Source organism: Hyaena hyaena, unplaced genomic scaffold (assembly GCF_003009895.1).
Source record: "Hyaena hyaena isolate Hyena2069 unplaced genomic scaffold, ASM300989v1 scaffold_188, whole genome shotgun sequence".
In the NCBI taxonomy this organism is placed as follows: Eukaryota; Metazoa; Chordata; class Mammalia; order Carnivora; family Hyaenidae; genus Hyaena; species Hyaena hyaena.
In genome coordinates, this window is record NW_024080819.1 from 1,870,776 (window position 1) to 1,889,328 (window position 18,553).

Sequence of the window (18,553 nt, forward strand, 5' to 3'; positions counted from 1 at the left end):
TTATTAAAGAATTCTTTATCTTTTCTTCTATTCTGCATGACAGCTTTTCTGGACAGAGTGTTCTTGGTTGCAGTTGCTTTTCTCCCCCCAGCACTTTGACTATATCATGCGATTCCCTTCTGTCCTACAAAGTTTCTGTTGAACAATAAGCTGATAGCTTTATTGGTTTTCCCTTGTATGTAACTGTTTTCTTTTCTCTTGCTGCTTTAAAATTTTTCTCTTTATCATTACATGTTTGCCATTTTAATTATGTCTTGGTGTGGACGTCTTTGCACTGATTTTGTTGGGGGCTGTCTGTGACTCCTGGCTGTGGATGTCTGTTTTCTTCCCCAGATTCAGGAAGTTTTCAACTACTGTATCTTCAAATGCATTCCCTGCTCCCTTTTCTCTGTCTTCTCCTTCTAGTATCCTTATAATGCAAATGTTAATATGGTTCATGGTGTTGTTAAGTTCCCTAAGGCAATTTTTCTCTTTTATTATTATTATTTTTCTTTTTTCTGTTCAGCTTGATTGCTGAGCTCTGCCCTCCAGGTTACTGATCTGTTGTTGTTCCACTTCCTCTAGACTATTTACTCCCTCTATTGTATTTTCTTTTCCTTGAGTGTATTTTTGATTTTAGTTTTTGAGTTCTTAATACCTAACTGGTTCTTTTTAACGGTTTCTATCTCTTTGTTGAGGGTCACACTGAGGCACCCCACTCTTTTTTCCAGCCCATTAAGTATCTTTATGGCCATTACTTTAAATTCTCTATCAAGCATATTACTCATCCCCATTTCATTTAGCTTTCTTGTTGTGATTTTGTCCTTTTCTTTCATTTGGGACATATCCTTCTGTCTCTTCATTTTGTCTAACTCTCTGTTTCTGCCTCTAAGCATTAGGAGAGTCATCCGTGTCTCCTATGTAGTAGCCTTATGAAGAAGTCCTGTAGTGCCCTTCAGTGCAATGTTCTCTGTTCACCAGAACCTGGCACATCAGGGTTGTCTTCTATGTATGGTGTGTGCATCTTGCTGTTGCCTTTGCCTTCAGCCCCATCATCTGCAATGGCTCTCTTTGCCTGTTGTGGACAGGTTTTGGACCCTGTGGTGTTAGTGGACCAGTCTGCAGCCATGTTGGGACTGAGTTGAGTCATTCCAGGCTTTTGCCAGAGCTGTAGCAGCACTGATCTGCAGGGCACTCTCCCTCTGTTGTCCCCTGAGAAGATTTCATCAGTGGAAGCTGCCTGCAGGCAGACTTAATGTTTGCCCCCAGCCCACTGCTGGGGTCACATGTGGACTGGTGTGTGTGCTTACCCTCGCCTCTCCCCAAGGCAGGAGTCACTTTGGCATGTGTCTGGCCTCTATAGGGGCTGCTGGCACACTTTCAGGCTTATGGCACTGCTCTGGCCTGGCTCTGGCTAACGGCAAATCAGAGGGGGGAGGTCTACAAGAGAATGCAGAGGTAGAGGTTATTTCATTTAAAAATATATATATAAATGTTTGTTTGTTTGTTTGTTTGTTTTGAGAGAGTGCGAGCAGGAAAGGGGCAGAGAGAGGGAGACACAGAATCTGAAGCAGGCTCCAGGCTCTGAGCTGTGAGCACAGAGCCTGATGTGAGGCCTGAACTCATGAACTATGGGATCGCGACCTGACCTAAAGTCATACGCTTAACCAACTGAGCCACCCAGGTGCCGCAGAGGTTATTTCATTGTTAGTAATATTTATAAATATCTCTCCACTGTTATATTTTGATATTCATACATTTCATGATACTAGCTGTGTAATAGCTGTGAAATGGTTAACAAACAATTTAGAAAACTTTTTTTTAGAAGGGATGAGGCATGAGAGAGAATTGAGTAATTGTAATTCTGAAAAGAAATTTAGCTCTGATTTTTAAGACGGTATTCCTAGAGGCTGAGCTCTTTTCTTTAAAATAATAATAATAATAAAATCTAAACCCATTCAAACTAGTTTCCTGTTAATTAAACAATTGAATCAGATTTATTGTGTGGTAAAATCAACCAATGGATTGCACAGAAATCTTTGTTTGAACCAGATTAAAAAATTATTTGTTAAAAACAAAAGTTGTTTTGCTTTTGTGTTTAAGCATAGCCCTTCTCCTACTGGCATATTGAAAGGATGTGCCATTGTCTCACAGGCACAGAATCCAAATAAACAGAATATATATACTGGTGAACCTTTACTCTCCAAGGCATTATTTCTTAAAGGACGATAATCGGATCACTGGTCTGAAGTAAGGAAGCAAATGCCCTCACATATTAAAAAAACCTAATGTATGAGAAAATTGCACATGATTTTTATTTCATTTCAAGAAAGACTAAACCCAGAAGTGAAAAGAGGGCTACTTTGGCCTAAAAGGCAAATAAAGCATCTATTTTACTGGAAGTTGTTATAACTGAAAAGAATTTGTATTAACAGTATGATGGTAGGTATTAACAGGAATTAAGCATCAAATCTTTCTAGAACCACTTATTAACAAAAGAAACAATGAATGTTTCAGCCTGACTCTGCACATTTTTATTTGATTTTTGAAATCAAATAAAATTCTAGTAAGTGATAAGTTATAAGGTCTAGTAAGTAATTTCATTTTGAGGAGTGAGACCTCAAGATTCTTCCATTTACATTACTTTTTTTTTTTAATGTTTATTTATTTTGAGAGAGAAAGAGAGAGTGCACAGGGAAAGGGCAGAGAGAGAGAATCCCAAGCAGGCTCTGCACTGTCAGCACAGAGCCCAACTTGGAGCTCCGACTCACGAAGTGTAAGATCATGACCTGAGCTGAAATCAAGAGTTGGATGTTTATCTGACAAAGCCACCCAGGTGCCCCAACTTCCATTTATATTCTCAGGGAATATCTTTTGCACAACAACTGAACCTTAACAGATGAAGGAAATAGTAGTGTAAAGGAGTAGTTACAACACTGGTAATCTTCTGGGACCTAGGGAGCCTAGAGGACGGGAATCCAGGTGTGGGTATGATCTTGTATTCCTCAAAGATTCTCTCCTGACTTCAATTCAATTGTTTTTCCCTCTCCTGGTCCTCTCTCACTCCCAGGTTTTCTTGGTCAGCCAGAAAATTTTTAAAATGAGGAGAGGTTTCTCATAGTTAGACTGATAGGCAACTGAAGCGGGGCCATAAACTTCATTAAAATAGTCATATATGTGGCCAATATTCTTGAATTTGGAATTCAAGGTGAAGATCTTGAAAGGAAGCCTTGAAGAGAACTGTCCCCTCCAGTCCTGGCATGGAGAACACTTCTTTTCATTAGTGTTGTTTATTTGGGGGTAACTTTGCTATTTAGTTTCCTGACTAGGATGCTTTTGAAGTGAAAGATGTGCTATTCATAATTACACTGAGATAACAGAAGTAATCAGGACCCCCCCAGGAAAAACAGGATGTATGCTCATCCTACTTAGATACAAGTACATCAGTTTTTATAGCAATCCATCTATCCGTCCATAGATTATCTTCTACTGTTTACAAAAGTCTTACATCTGTTTTCATTCTTTCGTTCTTCAAGAAATTGAGTCTATTTTTGAGGCTCTTTCTACAGCGAAATGGGGTTAACTTCAAACTATACACATTTAAGGTTTGCTTTTGAGATTTTTAGGACTGGAGAAAAGAAGCCTATCCTCCCTAGGATGATGTGTATAGCCCAGCACAGGAACTGCAAGATATGTGGTCTTTTAATACATTTTGCTTTGTTCTCTGTTGAGAATTTAAAGAGAAAAACAAAAAAGTCTCCCCTTCTAAGCCATTTAATAACTTTGGCCAATTAGGAATGCTTGGGTGGTGTGGATGCAGAAGAGTATGGCTACGATCTCTTCAAACTGAGTAAAGCAGCAAAGTTTATTCAAACATGACTGGCTGACCAGCTTGCTCTGTTGACATGGAAGGCTGTGTGCTGACAAGATCTACCAGGCAAATATTGCTCCAGGAAAACTGCTTCAGAGCTAACCATGAGGGGAGCTATATATGAGGAGGCTGAATGAGGATATATTCCTAGAAATTTATTTTCAGACCTGAAAAAGACTTTGAAGTCATATGTCCAACACTTATATTTTATAAATGAGGAAATTTAAGCTCAGAAAAGTAAGCAGGGCCAAACTAGGTTTTTCAGCTCCTTTTCCAGGGCTTATGAGCCAATTATGTTGTGATTCACAGCACCAAGTGCATGATTCAAATACATTGCAAAGGCATGATTTAGAATGCATAATGTATGGAGAGTGAGCTTCATTAAATTTTGAGTGGGCTTAATATCAGAACTTTGATTACCCTCTATTTGTCACTTAATAATACTGACTCAGTCATTAGTTGTAATTCCAGTTCTCCCATGAACTACCAGGAAGAACTTTGGGGAAATCATTTCACAGTGTGGTTTCTTCCCCTGCAAGTTGCAGAACTAAGCTAGATAAAATTCTTTCAAAGTCTCTCTTCATCTTGAATTCCCAGCTAATCAACTCCTCTCATTTGACCACCCTGATGTGTCACCTGAAAAATAATTATGGTATAAATCCCAAGGCTGCAAGAAATTAGCAGAAGCCAGACAAAATCTTTGGCTTTATTCTCACTTTTTCTTAACTTCCCTACTCTCGTTTCTAATCATTCTCTCTTCTTTCTCCTTATTCTCCATCATTTTCTTTATTTCTATTTCTTTCTTCTGTTTTATTTCTAAATTTCCTCACCTCTCCATACAAAAAGGAAAAACTATTTTTAATATCAAAGTAATACAGAAAGGAGAGAAAAAGATACATTCTTTTGTCTTACCACAGATAGTAAAATATTCACAGGAAGAATCATAGAGGCATCATCCAACTAGATTCTCTTCTCAAGAGGGTAACTAAGTTTATCATGACATCGTTAATCATTAGGGAAATGCAAATGAAAACCACAATGAAATATCATCTCTATCCCATGAGGATAGCTACTATTAGGAAAATAAAACAAAACAGAAACTGCATTGGTAAGGATATGAAAAACTGGAACTTTTGTACACAGTTGGTAGGAATGTAAAATGGTGCAGCTGCTATGAAAAACAGCATAGCATTTTTTCAAAAAAGGTAGAAATAAAGTTACCAGGTGATCCAGAAATCTCACTTCTAGATAAATGTCCAAAAGAATTGAAATTAAGGACTCAAACAGATATTTGCACACTCATGTTCATAAAAGCATTATTCACAATAGTCAAAAAGTAGAAGCAATCAAATGACCATCAAGAGACAGATGGGTAAACAAAATGTGACATGTACATACAATGGAATATCACTTAGCCTTAAAAAAGAAGGAGATTTTGACACATGTGTACAATATGGATAAACTTTGAGGACATCATGCTACGTGAAATAATCCAGTCACATAAAGGCAAATACTGTAGGATTCCACTTACACAGAGTAACTAAAGTAGTTAAATTCATAGAAAAAGAGAGTAGAATGGTGGTTGTCAGACACTAGAGACATAGGGAAATGGGAAGTTATTTAATGAGTACAGAGTTTCAGTTTTGTCAGATGGAAAAGTTCTGGAAACTGGTTGCAGAACCATATGAAATATACTTAACACTACTGAACTATATACACTGAAAAGTAGTTAAGATGATAAATTTTATGTGTATTTTACCACAATTTTTAAAAATTAGGATGATCATAAAAAGAACTGTGATCACAAACTATAATTTTTCAAACAACTACTAAGGCCTTCTTTTTTTTTTTCTTTTTCTATGATATTAAATAGATTACTCATAGAGACATTTTTTAAGAAATGTCTCCTCAGGCAAAGAAGACAAAAGCAAAAATATCTATTGGGACTACATCAATATTAAAACCTTTTACACAGTGGAGGAAACTATCAAGAAAAAATAAGGCAACCGACTGAATTGGAAAATATATTTACAGCTGATAAATCTTATAATGTATTAATACCCAAAATATATAAAGAACTTACATAACTTGATACATATACACAAAAACAAACAATTAAAAATGGGCAGAGGACCCAAGTAGACATTTTTCCAAAGAAGACATACCAACAGACACATGAAAAAATGCTCAACATCACTAATCATCACAGAAATATAAATCAAAACCACAATGAGCTATCACCTTACACTTGTCAGAATGGCTAGAATCAAAAAGATAAGAAATAACAAGTGTCAGTGAGGATTTTGAGAAAAATGAATCCTCATACACTGTTGGGAATGCAAACTGGTGCAGTCACTGTGGAAAGCAGTATGAAGGTATAGAATACCATATCATCCAGTAATTTTACTACTGGTATCTACCCAAAGAATACAAAAACACGAATTCAAGAACATATATGCACCCCTGTGTTTATTGCAGCATTATTTAAAACACTCAAGGTATAAAGTCTCTATCCATAAATGAATGAAGAAGAGTGGCATATACATACAACGGAATATTATTCAGCCATAAAAGATAATAAGATCTTCCCATTTGTAACATGGATAGACCTAGAGAGTATGATGCTAAGTGAAATAGGTCAGACAAAGACAAATACCATATGGTTTTATTCATAAGCAAAATTTAAGAAACAAATGAAAAACAAAGAAAAAAAGACACAAACAAAAACCCAGGCTTTAAAATACAGAAAACAAACTGGTGGCTACCAGATGGGTAGGAAGATGGATAAAATAAATAAAAGGGATTAAGGGTATACTTACTGTGATGAGCACTGAGTAACGTGTAGAATTGTTGAATCATTTATGTTGGATGCCTGAAATTAATATAATACCATATGTGAATTACAATTAAATAAAAATATTATAAATATTAACCATTCTAAAGATAGGTAACCTCCCATATGATGTTATAGAGTAAAATATGAACAAAGATAAAAGTCAATGACAAAAGTGCCAAAGAGACTCCTGCAGTCAGTAGGATAATAAAGAAAGCAAAGTTAGTGAATGAAGCAGAAAGAAACCTCTTCAGTAGAAATGGTAATGAGTTACTTTCTGGTGATCTGAGCAAACAGAGCATAAAATACAATGCGGGCATCTCTTATTTTCCTTCAGGTCTTTTAGCATTAATATGAGCGTTCAACAATTTTGTAAAATACCGGTGAGAAGAAATTCTTTGGATTCAGTAATTCTGCCAACAGACATTTTAAATGATAAGAAATCCTTCAGGCAACTAAAACTCTTTTGGAAAATACTATTCACATTCTTTCTGTCGAGATCTTAACATAAATGCTAGATGACTAAAATATATGTGAGGAAGTTTCTAATGGCAAGTGAGTGGCCTCTTCTCTGCTACTATGGTTCAGAGTTGTCCTTGAATTTGAACAACCCCTGGGCCATTAGTACAGCTTTATTGCTGAGGCCATGGCCCAAGGAGACTCAAGCACTGGTATCTGCCCCACCCTTCAGAAAACCACGTGGGATCTCTTGGTAGCTGTTACTATAAATCCTAGAACCTGACCCCCTTTGCTTCTGACAACCCCAAATACTTCAAAGTTGGTTTAAATGCATCAATTCCTATTTTTTTCCTCTCCATAGGCATTATAAGCATCCAAACATACAAATTGCTAAGAAAAATTAAATATGAGATAATTTAATATGCCTTGATGTGCTCAACCAACAAGGTGGAGTCAGACTTTCCCACTAACGTTAGAAATCTAAGAAATTAACCCCAATTGCATACAATAAACAGATCACAGATTACTGAATGGAATAGTCCAATCAGCCTTTAAAAAGCTTTTTGTTTGTTTGTTTAAATCTAAGGTTAGGAGCCTCAGTCAGACAGGCCAGACACACTTCTAGAAGCAATAGCATCATGGCTACCAAGGAGTACCCCAAGTTCTCTTCAAACTTGTATTAGTTGGTGATGTTGGTACTGGGAAAGTTACATTCATGAAACATCATCTGACAGTGAATTTGAGAAGTATGTAGCCACCTTAGGTGTTGAGCTTCACCCCCTTCTGTTCTTTACCAACAGAGAACCTACTACATTCAAAGTATGGGATACCACTGGTTAGGAATAATGTGGTGGGCTGAGAGGTGGCTATTACATACAATCCCAGTGTGCTATTACAGTGTTTGATAACATCAAGTGTTACCTACAAGAATGTGCCCAACTGGCGAAGAGATCTGGTACGAATATGTGGAAACATCCCTATTGTGCTATATGCAATGAAGCGGGTATGAAGGACAGGAAAGTTAAGGCAAAATGTATTGTCTTTCACTGAAAGAAGAACCTTTAGTACTATGACATTTCTGCCAAAAGTAACTACAACTTTGAACAGTCCATCCTGTGGCTTGCTAGAAGACTAATTGGAGACCCTAACTTGGAGTTCACCATGCCTGCTCTTGCCCAACTAGAGGTCGTCACGGACCCAGTTTTGGCAGCACAGTGTGTGCAGGATCTAGAAGTTGTTCCAACAATTGCTCTCTTGGGCAAGGACGACAACCTGTGAGGAAGTGCAGCTGGAGCCCAGTGTCAGAAGCCTGGTTTTGCATGGAACTGTCCTGTGATGTCAGTGGCACATACAGCTGAGTGGAACATGTGCTTCATCTTTGGGATGGTGAAAGAGATGAATGGGTTTCAGAGTGAATGTGACAGTTTCAAAAGTACCTTTCGTTTTTGGACCTGCATATTTCGCTGTTTTGGTACACAGCTGTTTCCCTACTGAGTTTCAAATAAAAGACTGTTATAGTCACATTACAATATCCAGTGGCGAAACCTCATTGGTCACTGCCCTTCCCATTCCTTTTCATTTAGAATAAGAATAAAGGTCTATTTCAAATATCTTTTTAAAAAAATAATAAACAAATAAATCCGGCGTTAGGAAAAGATGTATCTGCCTTGACCCTGGTGGAGAGGGTTGTTCTGAATTTAATCCATCCTGGCTAGCACTGTTCTCAATGCTGATAAGCAAACAAATAGACCTACTATGAGCACAGATTCAAGGACAGTGGTGGCAGTCTCTGATTCCTAAGATTTTTAAATGTGGTTATTATTCTTTTTTCATTGTTTTCCATTTGTATTTAAATGTTTAAAACATTCAAATTTTAGAGTCCCAGTGAATGTTCCAACTTTTGCCACATTTATGCATTTGTTGACGTTCTTGTTCAAAATGTTATTCGCATCTCAACCAAAGAAAAATACAATGGGGTTTTATATTATTTAGTTAGAATTTCCTGAGCCTCTAAGGGAATTCGAATTAGGGTTGGCAGTTTAAACAATATATCCTGTATAAAACTTATAGCACAATAAAGGCATCTATAGAGACTGAGTCCACACACCACAAAGGCTACAAATCTCAACCAGGAAGGTCAGCATGTCTGTACCCAAAGATCTTCAATGACCTTCCTGAAATATCTAGTTCTTTTCCTTTGAAGAAAATGCTCCACGAGGTAGAGATGTGCCAGTTACTCATGCAATGTGTGAGTCGCTGTGGTAAGTGATCCCCTTTTTCCCTTATGGAACAAGTAATGCATTGTAACCCCTAACAGAAAACTCCAGCTGTCCCTTTACACGCCAGTCTTTTGGCAAAGGTTCAGATTTTTTTCCCCCTTGAATAGTCATAATTCATAGAGAGAGCCAGACACACAGATTTCTTTTTTCAACTGACTTTGTGTTTCTTTGGCTATCTTATCCCTAATTGCTCCCTGAAAACCCACCCCTCCATGCTGGTAAACTAGAGGGAACCAGTTTCATGAACCAGTAAATACAAGGTTTAAACATTCACTCTGTGAGACATATACAACATTTATTGCCAATTTTGATTCAAGTAGAGAGGAAAATTGCGTAAGTCGGTTATTAGGAGCTGCAGGTGTGCCTGGAGAGGGAGAAGGCTTCTTATTCAGGAACTATAGATAATCCCTCTTATAAAACTTCCCTAGTTGTAAAATATTTTTTTCTCATCCCTTTGGGAATTGCTGTAAAGCAGGAAATCGCATATGTGCATTAAAAGTGAGGTGATAAGCCAATTTTGCCAGACCGTACTTTCAGGAAATGACTGTAAATTTTGAAATTTTGTTGACTCTTCAAAAATTTTTGATTTACTTGAACTCTATTTTAGCCAATTTATGCTATATGTGATTAACTTATTTTGTACACATGTCTTTTTACATGCCTGTGGATAAGCTTCCACAAAAATAATGTCATTTAAATTGGCAGGAAGTCTTTATTTCCTGTCCTGAAGTATACTGTAAATGAGAACATCTGAGCAAAGGCCTCATCCTTTGTTTTGTTTTGTTTTTTCTCTTTTTTCTTTTGTCTACTGAGCTGTGCATTATAAATTCTCATTGAAGAAGGGGTACCCATGAACAAGGAGAGTTAAGTGGGACTCATTTGTGAGCATTTTTTAAGAAGCCAAGGTTTGTTTTTTTTCCCCCTACACAGCTGACCTGAGTGCATCAGAGTTTGAGAAGTCAATATATTTTGGATGACCATGATGCACCAGGCCCTATGCTGGGTATTATAAGCACAGTTCCCACCCTCAGGGAGCTTAACATCTCTCAGGCAGAGCAAGATACAAACATGTCCTAGCTATATGGATGCAATGAGTAGGATATATTCAAGGGCCCAAATGAATGGAGCAGATGGAACAATCTATGTGTACCACAGGAAGAACTGTTACACAAGGCTGGGGTGAGGATTCAGTGAGGGACAAGATGAGAAGAAAATCTGACTTCCAGGATGAATACAGGTTGGACTGTCAAACGGTATTCGATGCAGAAGTAAAAACACACACCAAGGGCAAGTAATTCTGGTGTACTGGAGGTTGTGAGGAATGAAAGAAAGGTCCACGTGGGGCTCGGATGCCAGGCAGAAGAGTTTGTACTATATTACATGGGCAAGAGAGAACCTACTGAAGGTTCCAAAGCACGTAGATGACACAGATATGGACCTTATCTGATCCAGTGTAGGCTAGATCGTCATAGCCTTTATATCCTCATGTCTTTGCAGAGGTCTGTTTGGGACCCTATGCTAATGCCTCCCAAATCCCCTTTCGGGACTAAAAGACATATTTCCTCAACTGTTGGGGATGCTGTCAGCAACTAGTGCTCCGTTGTCAGCTCTCTCTGGGGACTGCTTCAGCTGAGGAGAGTGACCCCTTCTAAGGGCAGCCCACATCTAATGAGGTGAGAGTGAGTATAAAGATCAACCCCTTGCTACCACATAGGAAGTATCTCAAGAATTATCCTGCCATCCGTGTCCCCTGTGGGGTCTGCCCAGCCTTGTAACTTCTCTCCAGCCCTATTCCTCTCTTTTCTCAGTCTTCCTCCCTTCCTTCCCATTCTATACTCATTGATCCCAAGAGGACTGCCTGAGAACCCTCCTGCATAATCATTTCCATCCTATAATCTGCTTTCCAGACAACTCAACCTGCAATGAGGTGATCTTCCCTTGCTCCCACAAGTCACTGACAAAACTGGGGAATGTGGGGAAGTTTTTAGCCACCACACTGCACAGTCTTGTGGCCAAGTGACAGTTATGTTTATGCCAAGAAGAACTAGCAAGTATTTGTTAAACACTTGTAGTGTTCTGAGGCACCATACTGGACAACGTGGAACAATTTTTCACAGACCCTAAGGCCCAAAAATAACACCACAAATCGCTTATAATGGTTAAAATGAGTGTATACACAGTGAGACTAGAGGAAGTCAAGGCCAATGTGGGTGTTAAAGAAAATGTTATTCATGACACCTGTTAAAATTATAAGGCAGACTTTATTCAGGACTATTGCCATAGCTATAGGGATTACTGCAATGGGGTTTTGCAGTGGGGGGGGAGGGGGACAGAGAGAGAGAGAGAGAGAGAGCGAGGGAGCGAGCAGGCTTAATTCCTACTACAATAAGGATAAGTGGGGATTTATAGCCAAGGAGCAGAATGAGGGATTTAATTGATAGAGGGGAAATTACTAAGAGGGTGGGATTTGTTGTTGTTGTTGTTGTTGTTGTTGTTGCTAAACTGACCTAAGAAGATTCTTGCTAAAGGCAGGCCAAGGTGATCAGATAATACATAGGGGATGGTGAGGTATGAGGAAATTGTTCAGATGTGGAAGGGGATCAGATAGTATGGTAAGGGATTTTGGCTAGATTGACTTAGCAAGATTCTTGTTAACTGTACAAAGATGGAGACAGAAGTCCATGAACAAGGAGTCTTTTTCAGGGGCAGGGTAATCAGGGAGGGGTTCATGAAAGACCTTGTGGGAGGAGATGGTTGAGGAGGGCCCAACAGGAAGGACATATGGGGGATTCTGGTAAGGGATACATAGTAAGCAGAACTGTGAAACTTGTGTGAGAGAGACATGTTTGAAATCAACAAATCTCTCAGAACTGATTTTCTAGGAAAACAATTAAGAGGTAAGGCTGGAAAAAGTGGAACTGTATCGTGTAGGGACCTGGGAATTGTTGAGCAGTTAGTACCCTAAAAAGTGACATCTTGCCCCACAGCCTCCCAGGAGGGTATAATATCCTCAGCTAGTAACTAACTTATAATGGGGGGTGAGGGTCCTTTGTTTTGTTTTTGTTTTTAACGTATCTCAGAACTGGAAAAGTAATAGAGGGAGACAGCAGCCTGCAGACAATGTAGAGGGCTTAGAACAAAAGAAGGTGAGCTTATCCAGAGACCCACCCCCGAAGAGGACAACTATTTTTAAAAGAATTCCTTTCAGTTTTATTCTCTCCAGGTTCTGAGGCAGAAGCAAGCTAGAATACAGAGAGTTTTGTAATTTGCATAACTATCAACACTTAGCTTGTGAGTAGTAACACTGCTTTGAACCCAGGCTGCATGATTCCATAGCCTGACATGCTTAACCATTAAACAATATTACCTTCTGTTGGAGTCCTTACAATAATTCTAGTGAAAGGAGAAGAATTCAGTTATTTTCCTCTATTCTGAATAAATCTAAGTTTTAGTTTCTGTATACTCATAGATGATTTTCTTATTCATAGTGCTAGTTTGGCATCATGCCATATAGTTCTGGGTCTATCTTAAGATCTTGACTCTGTCTCACAACCCATTCCTCTATGTAGTTTATTAACTTCAACTTTCACTGCAGATTTCCTAGATTGAACCCTCCAAAGGAATTATGTTTGGTCTAGCTCACCTTTTACGATCAGACAATGTCATAAGTTACTGTCAGAAATTGGATATTTTGGGGTCACATGTCACCCTTGATCCAATAAGCTGTGGCTACTAGGGAAGTTCTTCATGAGATGTAAAACAGGACTAACCAGGCATAAAAGTCTGTTGGTATGTAAAATTTCCTTAGATAAAGTAGGCAGTGTAGTCAGCCTGAATCTTAAAGGATAAAGCCACAAAGGAATATTATTCAATACCAGGTAGAGATTTCTTTTTACCTTAAATTCCTCCAGAATTGGGAGAAGAGGAGCACAATGTCTATACTAAGTCTTCTTACTAACTTCCTGCTCCCCAGAGGCCAGAATACCTAGCTCTACCAAGCTTAATGTTTTGACAATCAAATACTTGTCTAAATTCAAAGGCAGAAAGATTAAGTAGAAAAAAAAAAATAACCTTCTTTCTTTAGTAAATGTTTTATCTTGTCAGAGATGAATAGTGATTAGAATGAGATTAGGCAAATTCCATTCTTGAAGTAGAAATCCATTCAATGAACTCAACTGATATACAATCAAACTTTCTCTCTACACAGCTGCTGCCAACTCTTTACAACCTTATGAACCTATGATTATGAACATAATTTACATTCCTGCATAAACATCTTATTTTTGCCACCACTGAACCATTTTCAAATTATTTTTGCTTAACCTAATAAACTAAACCTTGATATCAAGCATGATTCATAAACCACATCTAAAACCATTTGAAACAGCACGATCTATTATAAAAATGGAAAAAACTACGATGCTAACAGAAATCACTTTCAAAATACAATTGTTGTAGTGGCAACACTGTTCAAATATTAGCTGGATAGATGTGTAGATATTAATCATGCATCCATAGAAAGGGGCTAATTGTAAAGTATGTTTTATCAAAACTGCCATATTTCCTCCAGTTTTGATTATAGTTAAACCAAGGTTCTCAACTGGTAACAATCTGGCAATGTCTGGAGACATGTTGGATTGTCACAGTGGAGGCTGGGGTCAGAAGGCATTACTGTCATCTAGCAAGTAGAGGCTAAGGGTGCAATGCACAGGACAGCTCCTATAATGAAGAATTATCTAGCCCCAAATGCCAACAGTGCAAAAATTGAGAAATTCTCAATAAACTACAAAAGGAATCTGAAAGTGCTCCATAAATGGACAGTTACCAAGAAAAACAAGCCCTTTGGGTGGATTCAGGCTGAAGGGGTTGAGTGTTTTTTATCATAGGTAACCCTTTTTCTTCATCCTGCTCTTGCACAAACACTGAGTCTTTAGTCTTGAAAGAACTTCCTCTAAAGAGTCAGAAGTTCATCTTGGAAAAATACTGAATATCGTCTGCATTTAGTCTTTGTTTGGAATATAGATCTAATGGAATGGTGGAGTCCACTAGCTATCCATCAGATTCCATTCTCCCCTTCTTGAACAGGAATAGAATGGGTTATTGCTGGGCACCTGGCTGTAAAGTCAGGTTACATATTTCCTTACCTCCTCTGTGACTCCAATGGCAAGTCTTGACCTTAAAATATTGAGTCTATTCTCTCTTCCCTTACTTGCATGCCAGGGAGGATATGGAAATGCCTGAATATGATCTGGTAGAGCAAAAAGAATTGGTCTCATTCTCTAAATGACTGAGTGGGACAGCCTGGCCTTCTTATCCAAGCACGTATTATGTGCAAGAGAAGTAAACTTGTATGTTCTTTGAGCCACTATATATTGGTGCCTCTTTGTTACAGCAACTTAGATTTTACCCAACCTGAGACACATACTATAATTTTCTTTTTTTTTTTTTAATGTTTATTTATTTTTGAAAGAGAGACAGAGAGAGAGATCGATCATGACTGGGGGAGTGGCAGAGAGAAAGACGGTGACATAGAATCTGAAGTAGGCTCCAGGCTTTGAGCTGTCAGTGCAAAGCCTGATGCAGGGCTTGAACTCATGGACCACAAGATCATTACCTGAGCTGAAGTCGGACACTTAGCTGACTGAGCCACCCAGGTGCCCCTCCATGACTCCCTAATGATGATTTCTGTTTAGGAAAAGTATAAGTATAGATAGATACAGATATTGTTAATATCCCTATCAACAATATATGACAATGCTTACTTCTCTATAGGGTTTTCAACACTGTTTATTAGGAATATTTTAAATTTTTGCTTGATAGTAAAAAAAAAAAATCTTGGTATCATTTTAACTTCCATTTCTTTTAGTATGAGAGGGATTAAGCATATTTTCATATTTTATCAAACATTTGTCAGCTCTTACTATACATTGATTTTAATTTTGAGTTCCATTTAGAATTAGATTTAGAGCTACCAAGGAGACCCATCTCACCCTGACTCTGGCAGGGATATGCTGATAGAGTTAGGACAGTGGATTTTCAGCATGAATACAACCTCAAACTAGTTTGGTTGTATGCAGAAAACCCAGGAACTTCTAGTTTACTAAATGCTTATTTGACCCAGAGAATCACTTGGCCTCAAGGTCATTTTGCAAATTAAATTAAAGAGGAAACTCTCTGATCCAAAACTAGCAAAATGATTTTAGATATCTAAAGAGGGATACGGACGATTTTTGCTTTTCCTCAAATTTCACATTTCTGTCAAAACAACTTTCTGTCTTCAAAACCTCCAGAAATTCTATTTCTTACCTTTTATTAACTATCAGGTAGGTACCAACACAAGACAAAAACCAATAAAAAGCAATGATAGCTAATCCTAACTGCTGAGGGTCAGAGTTTGTAAAACGCATTGTGAGTAATAAACATTTTAACATTTTAAATGATTACGGTATTTCACAATAAATTTTGGGCAAATAAGCATTATATTGACAACATGTTTTCCATTAAACAGTACTAATGATGGTCCTCAAACTTTTCCCTTTCTCCTCTTTATCAACTTATCAGAGACCTAAGTGTATAATTTGAAGTCTCCTAATTATGCAGCTCATTCTCCTCTCTACATTGGCTCCCCTCACCAACTTGAGCCTCAAATTGCTGAACTAAAGCCTCAGTTTTAATTATGAAAACAGAAAACTCTTTACTCCTGATTTTCTCTTCTCTATCTGCCTATAAAATATAACATGAAAATGGGAGAGAGAAATGACATAGGGAAGAGATATTAGAACTATTAACATATCTGTAGATACCAGGAGAAAGTTTATCTGGCAGAAACACAAATGAAATCCTAAAGCAGAAGTACAGGGACACACAAGAAGAGACAGGATATTTGTACTAATTAACCTCAAATTTGCAACCCTGCCTCTGAGACAAGAGTATGCTCAGAAGGAAAGCTTACAAATCATACTAGAGGTGCTTTTCTACACAGCGTAGGAAGGCAACTTAAGACACGGCCTTTGAAATTGGATAGAACCTGAGTTCCCATCAATAATCTGAAAGAAATTATGGGCTCAGTTTTGGGGTATTTTGATCTGTGATCACGTGGCTCTCAATGAATTATGCCTCTTGGAATTTATGCCCTTGGGTTGTCCCCTAAATGGAATGTTTTCAAGCCACGTCCCCAAGAGGAAGAACCTTCAGCATCATGTTAAGTATATAAAGTGATAATTCCTTCCCCATTGGGACCAATGGCAATTTCCTCATGTGACTGTATTCTGGAGAAAGGAGAACACATGAATATTTTGAAGACTGCTAGACACGGTCCAAAGTTTTATTTATATTAAGGAGCCTGATGAATCAAGATGGCAAGTTATTTACATTAAACCCCTTCTACCTTAGAAAGGCAACATATTGGGGCACCTGGGTGGCTTAGTCGGTTAAGCAACCGACTTTCGCTTAGGTCATGGTCTCGCGGTTTGTCGGTTCGAGCCCTGTGTCGGACTCTGTGCTGACTGCCAGCTCAGAGCCTGGAGCCTGTTTCGGAGTCTGTGTCTCCCTCTATCTCTGACCTTCCCCTGCTCACGCTGTCTCTCTCTCTCTCTCCTAGAAATAAATAAAAATATTTAAAAATAAAAAAAAAAAAGAAAGGCAACATATTGTTGAATATGGACTCACCCTATGACTCACTTTAACCAATAAAATAGCAGCAACAACACTGTATCAGCACTGGACTTGTCTTCATAAAGCTTTGTAACTGCTGCTTTTGCACACTTTTGCATGTAGGAAGTAGGTTTCTGGGCATAAGAGTGAGTCCACTCCTACTTCTGCTCTTGATTCCCAGAACCATAAATTGGTTCCAATGCATCATACAATATTCATTGATTTGTGGTATACTCTGTTCTGGAGAATAGTGCTCCAGACTAGTACCACAGCTATGCCAATGTAAGGACAATCCATTGTTTTATCAGGCTGACAGCTTCTGGGTGCTACCATATATAAGAGAATCAGTAAATCCTAAAGGCATGTACCTACTGTTTCCCCTTTGCAATGTTAAAGTGGGTTCCTTGGTCTCATGGGATTATTTAGTGCCATACTTAATAACCTATCATTATAAATTAGGAATTTCTAATTCAGTAGGAATAAACAAGAAACCAATCAACTGTACCACTGGATTATCCATCATTGACAAAAGTGTGGATACAATATTAAATCTCTCCTTATTATAAAACCATTATCATTATCATGATTAATTTTAAATTTTAAAATAATGCTATTTTTAAAAGACATATTGAGTGCTTGGGTGGCTCACTCAGTTAAGCATCTGACTTCAGCTCAGGTGATGATCTCTTAGTTCATAGGTTCAGGCACTGTGTTGGGTTCTGTGCTGACAAATCAGAGTCTGGAGCTTGTATCAGATTCTCTCTCTCTCTCTCTCTCTCTCTCTCTCTCTCCTCCTCCCCTGTTCATACTCTGTCTTTGTCTCTTTCTCTTTCAAAAAGGAACAAACATTTTTTTTTAAAAATGGATGTAATTTAATTTGTTTTATAAGGGGCTTAAAGGATATACATGGACATTTTGATCACCTCTGGATGCTAGGCTTAGTAGTGATTTCTTTTATTGTGTTTATTGTAAAGTTATCCAAAATTTCTCCTTTAAGTATTCATTACTTGTATACTAATTTTTAATTTAATTTCCTACTTAAAATTGCATCAGATGCCCATTTCCCAGTAAAATCAATATTCATTAGTTATATTAAAATTCTACAATGTTAAATAAGTTTTGGATGTTTTTTCACAATTTGATATTATAAATGCTCTCATTCATCCATCTCTCAATTGCCTTCCTTCATTCAAATTCCTGTTCATTTCTTTCATCGGTTTTTAAGTTCTTTGTTAATCAAAACAACAGAAATAATAAGAGCCAACATGTATGCATCTATAAAAGGAACCAGGCACTCTGGGAGCTTCAGATATTTGTATATTGTTATTTGTAACCACACTCTAATTTAATTATTACAAACTTTATTTTAACAAATGAGGAAAGCCAAGATCTGGAGAAGCCACTGAGGCTTCTCCATAGCAAAGTCACCATGTCACTCTATGATTCCAGAGACTGCTCTCCAGCCAGCAACCACTGCAT

General features: G+C 37.9%; 1 pseudogene; it reads left to right on the plus strand.

Annotated features, from left to right (window-relative positions):
- The first annotated feature begins 7,329 nt into the window (after positions 1-7,329).
- Positions 7,330-8,420, plus strand: LOC120237656 (annotated as a pseudogene).
- Positions 8,421-18,553: the final 10,133 nt, after the last annotated feature.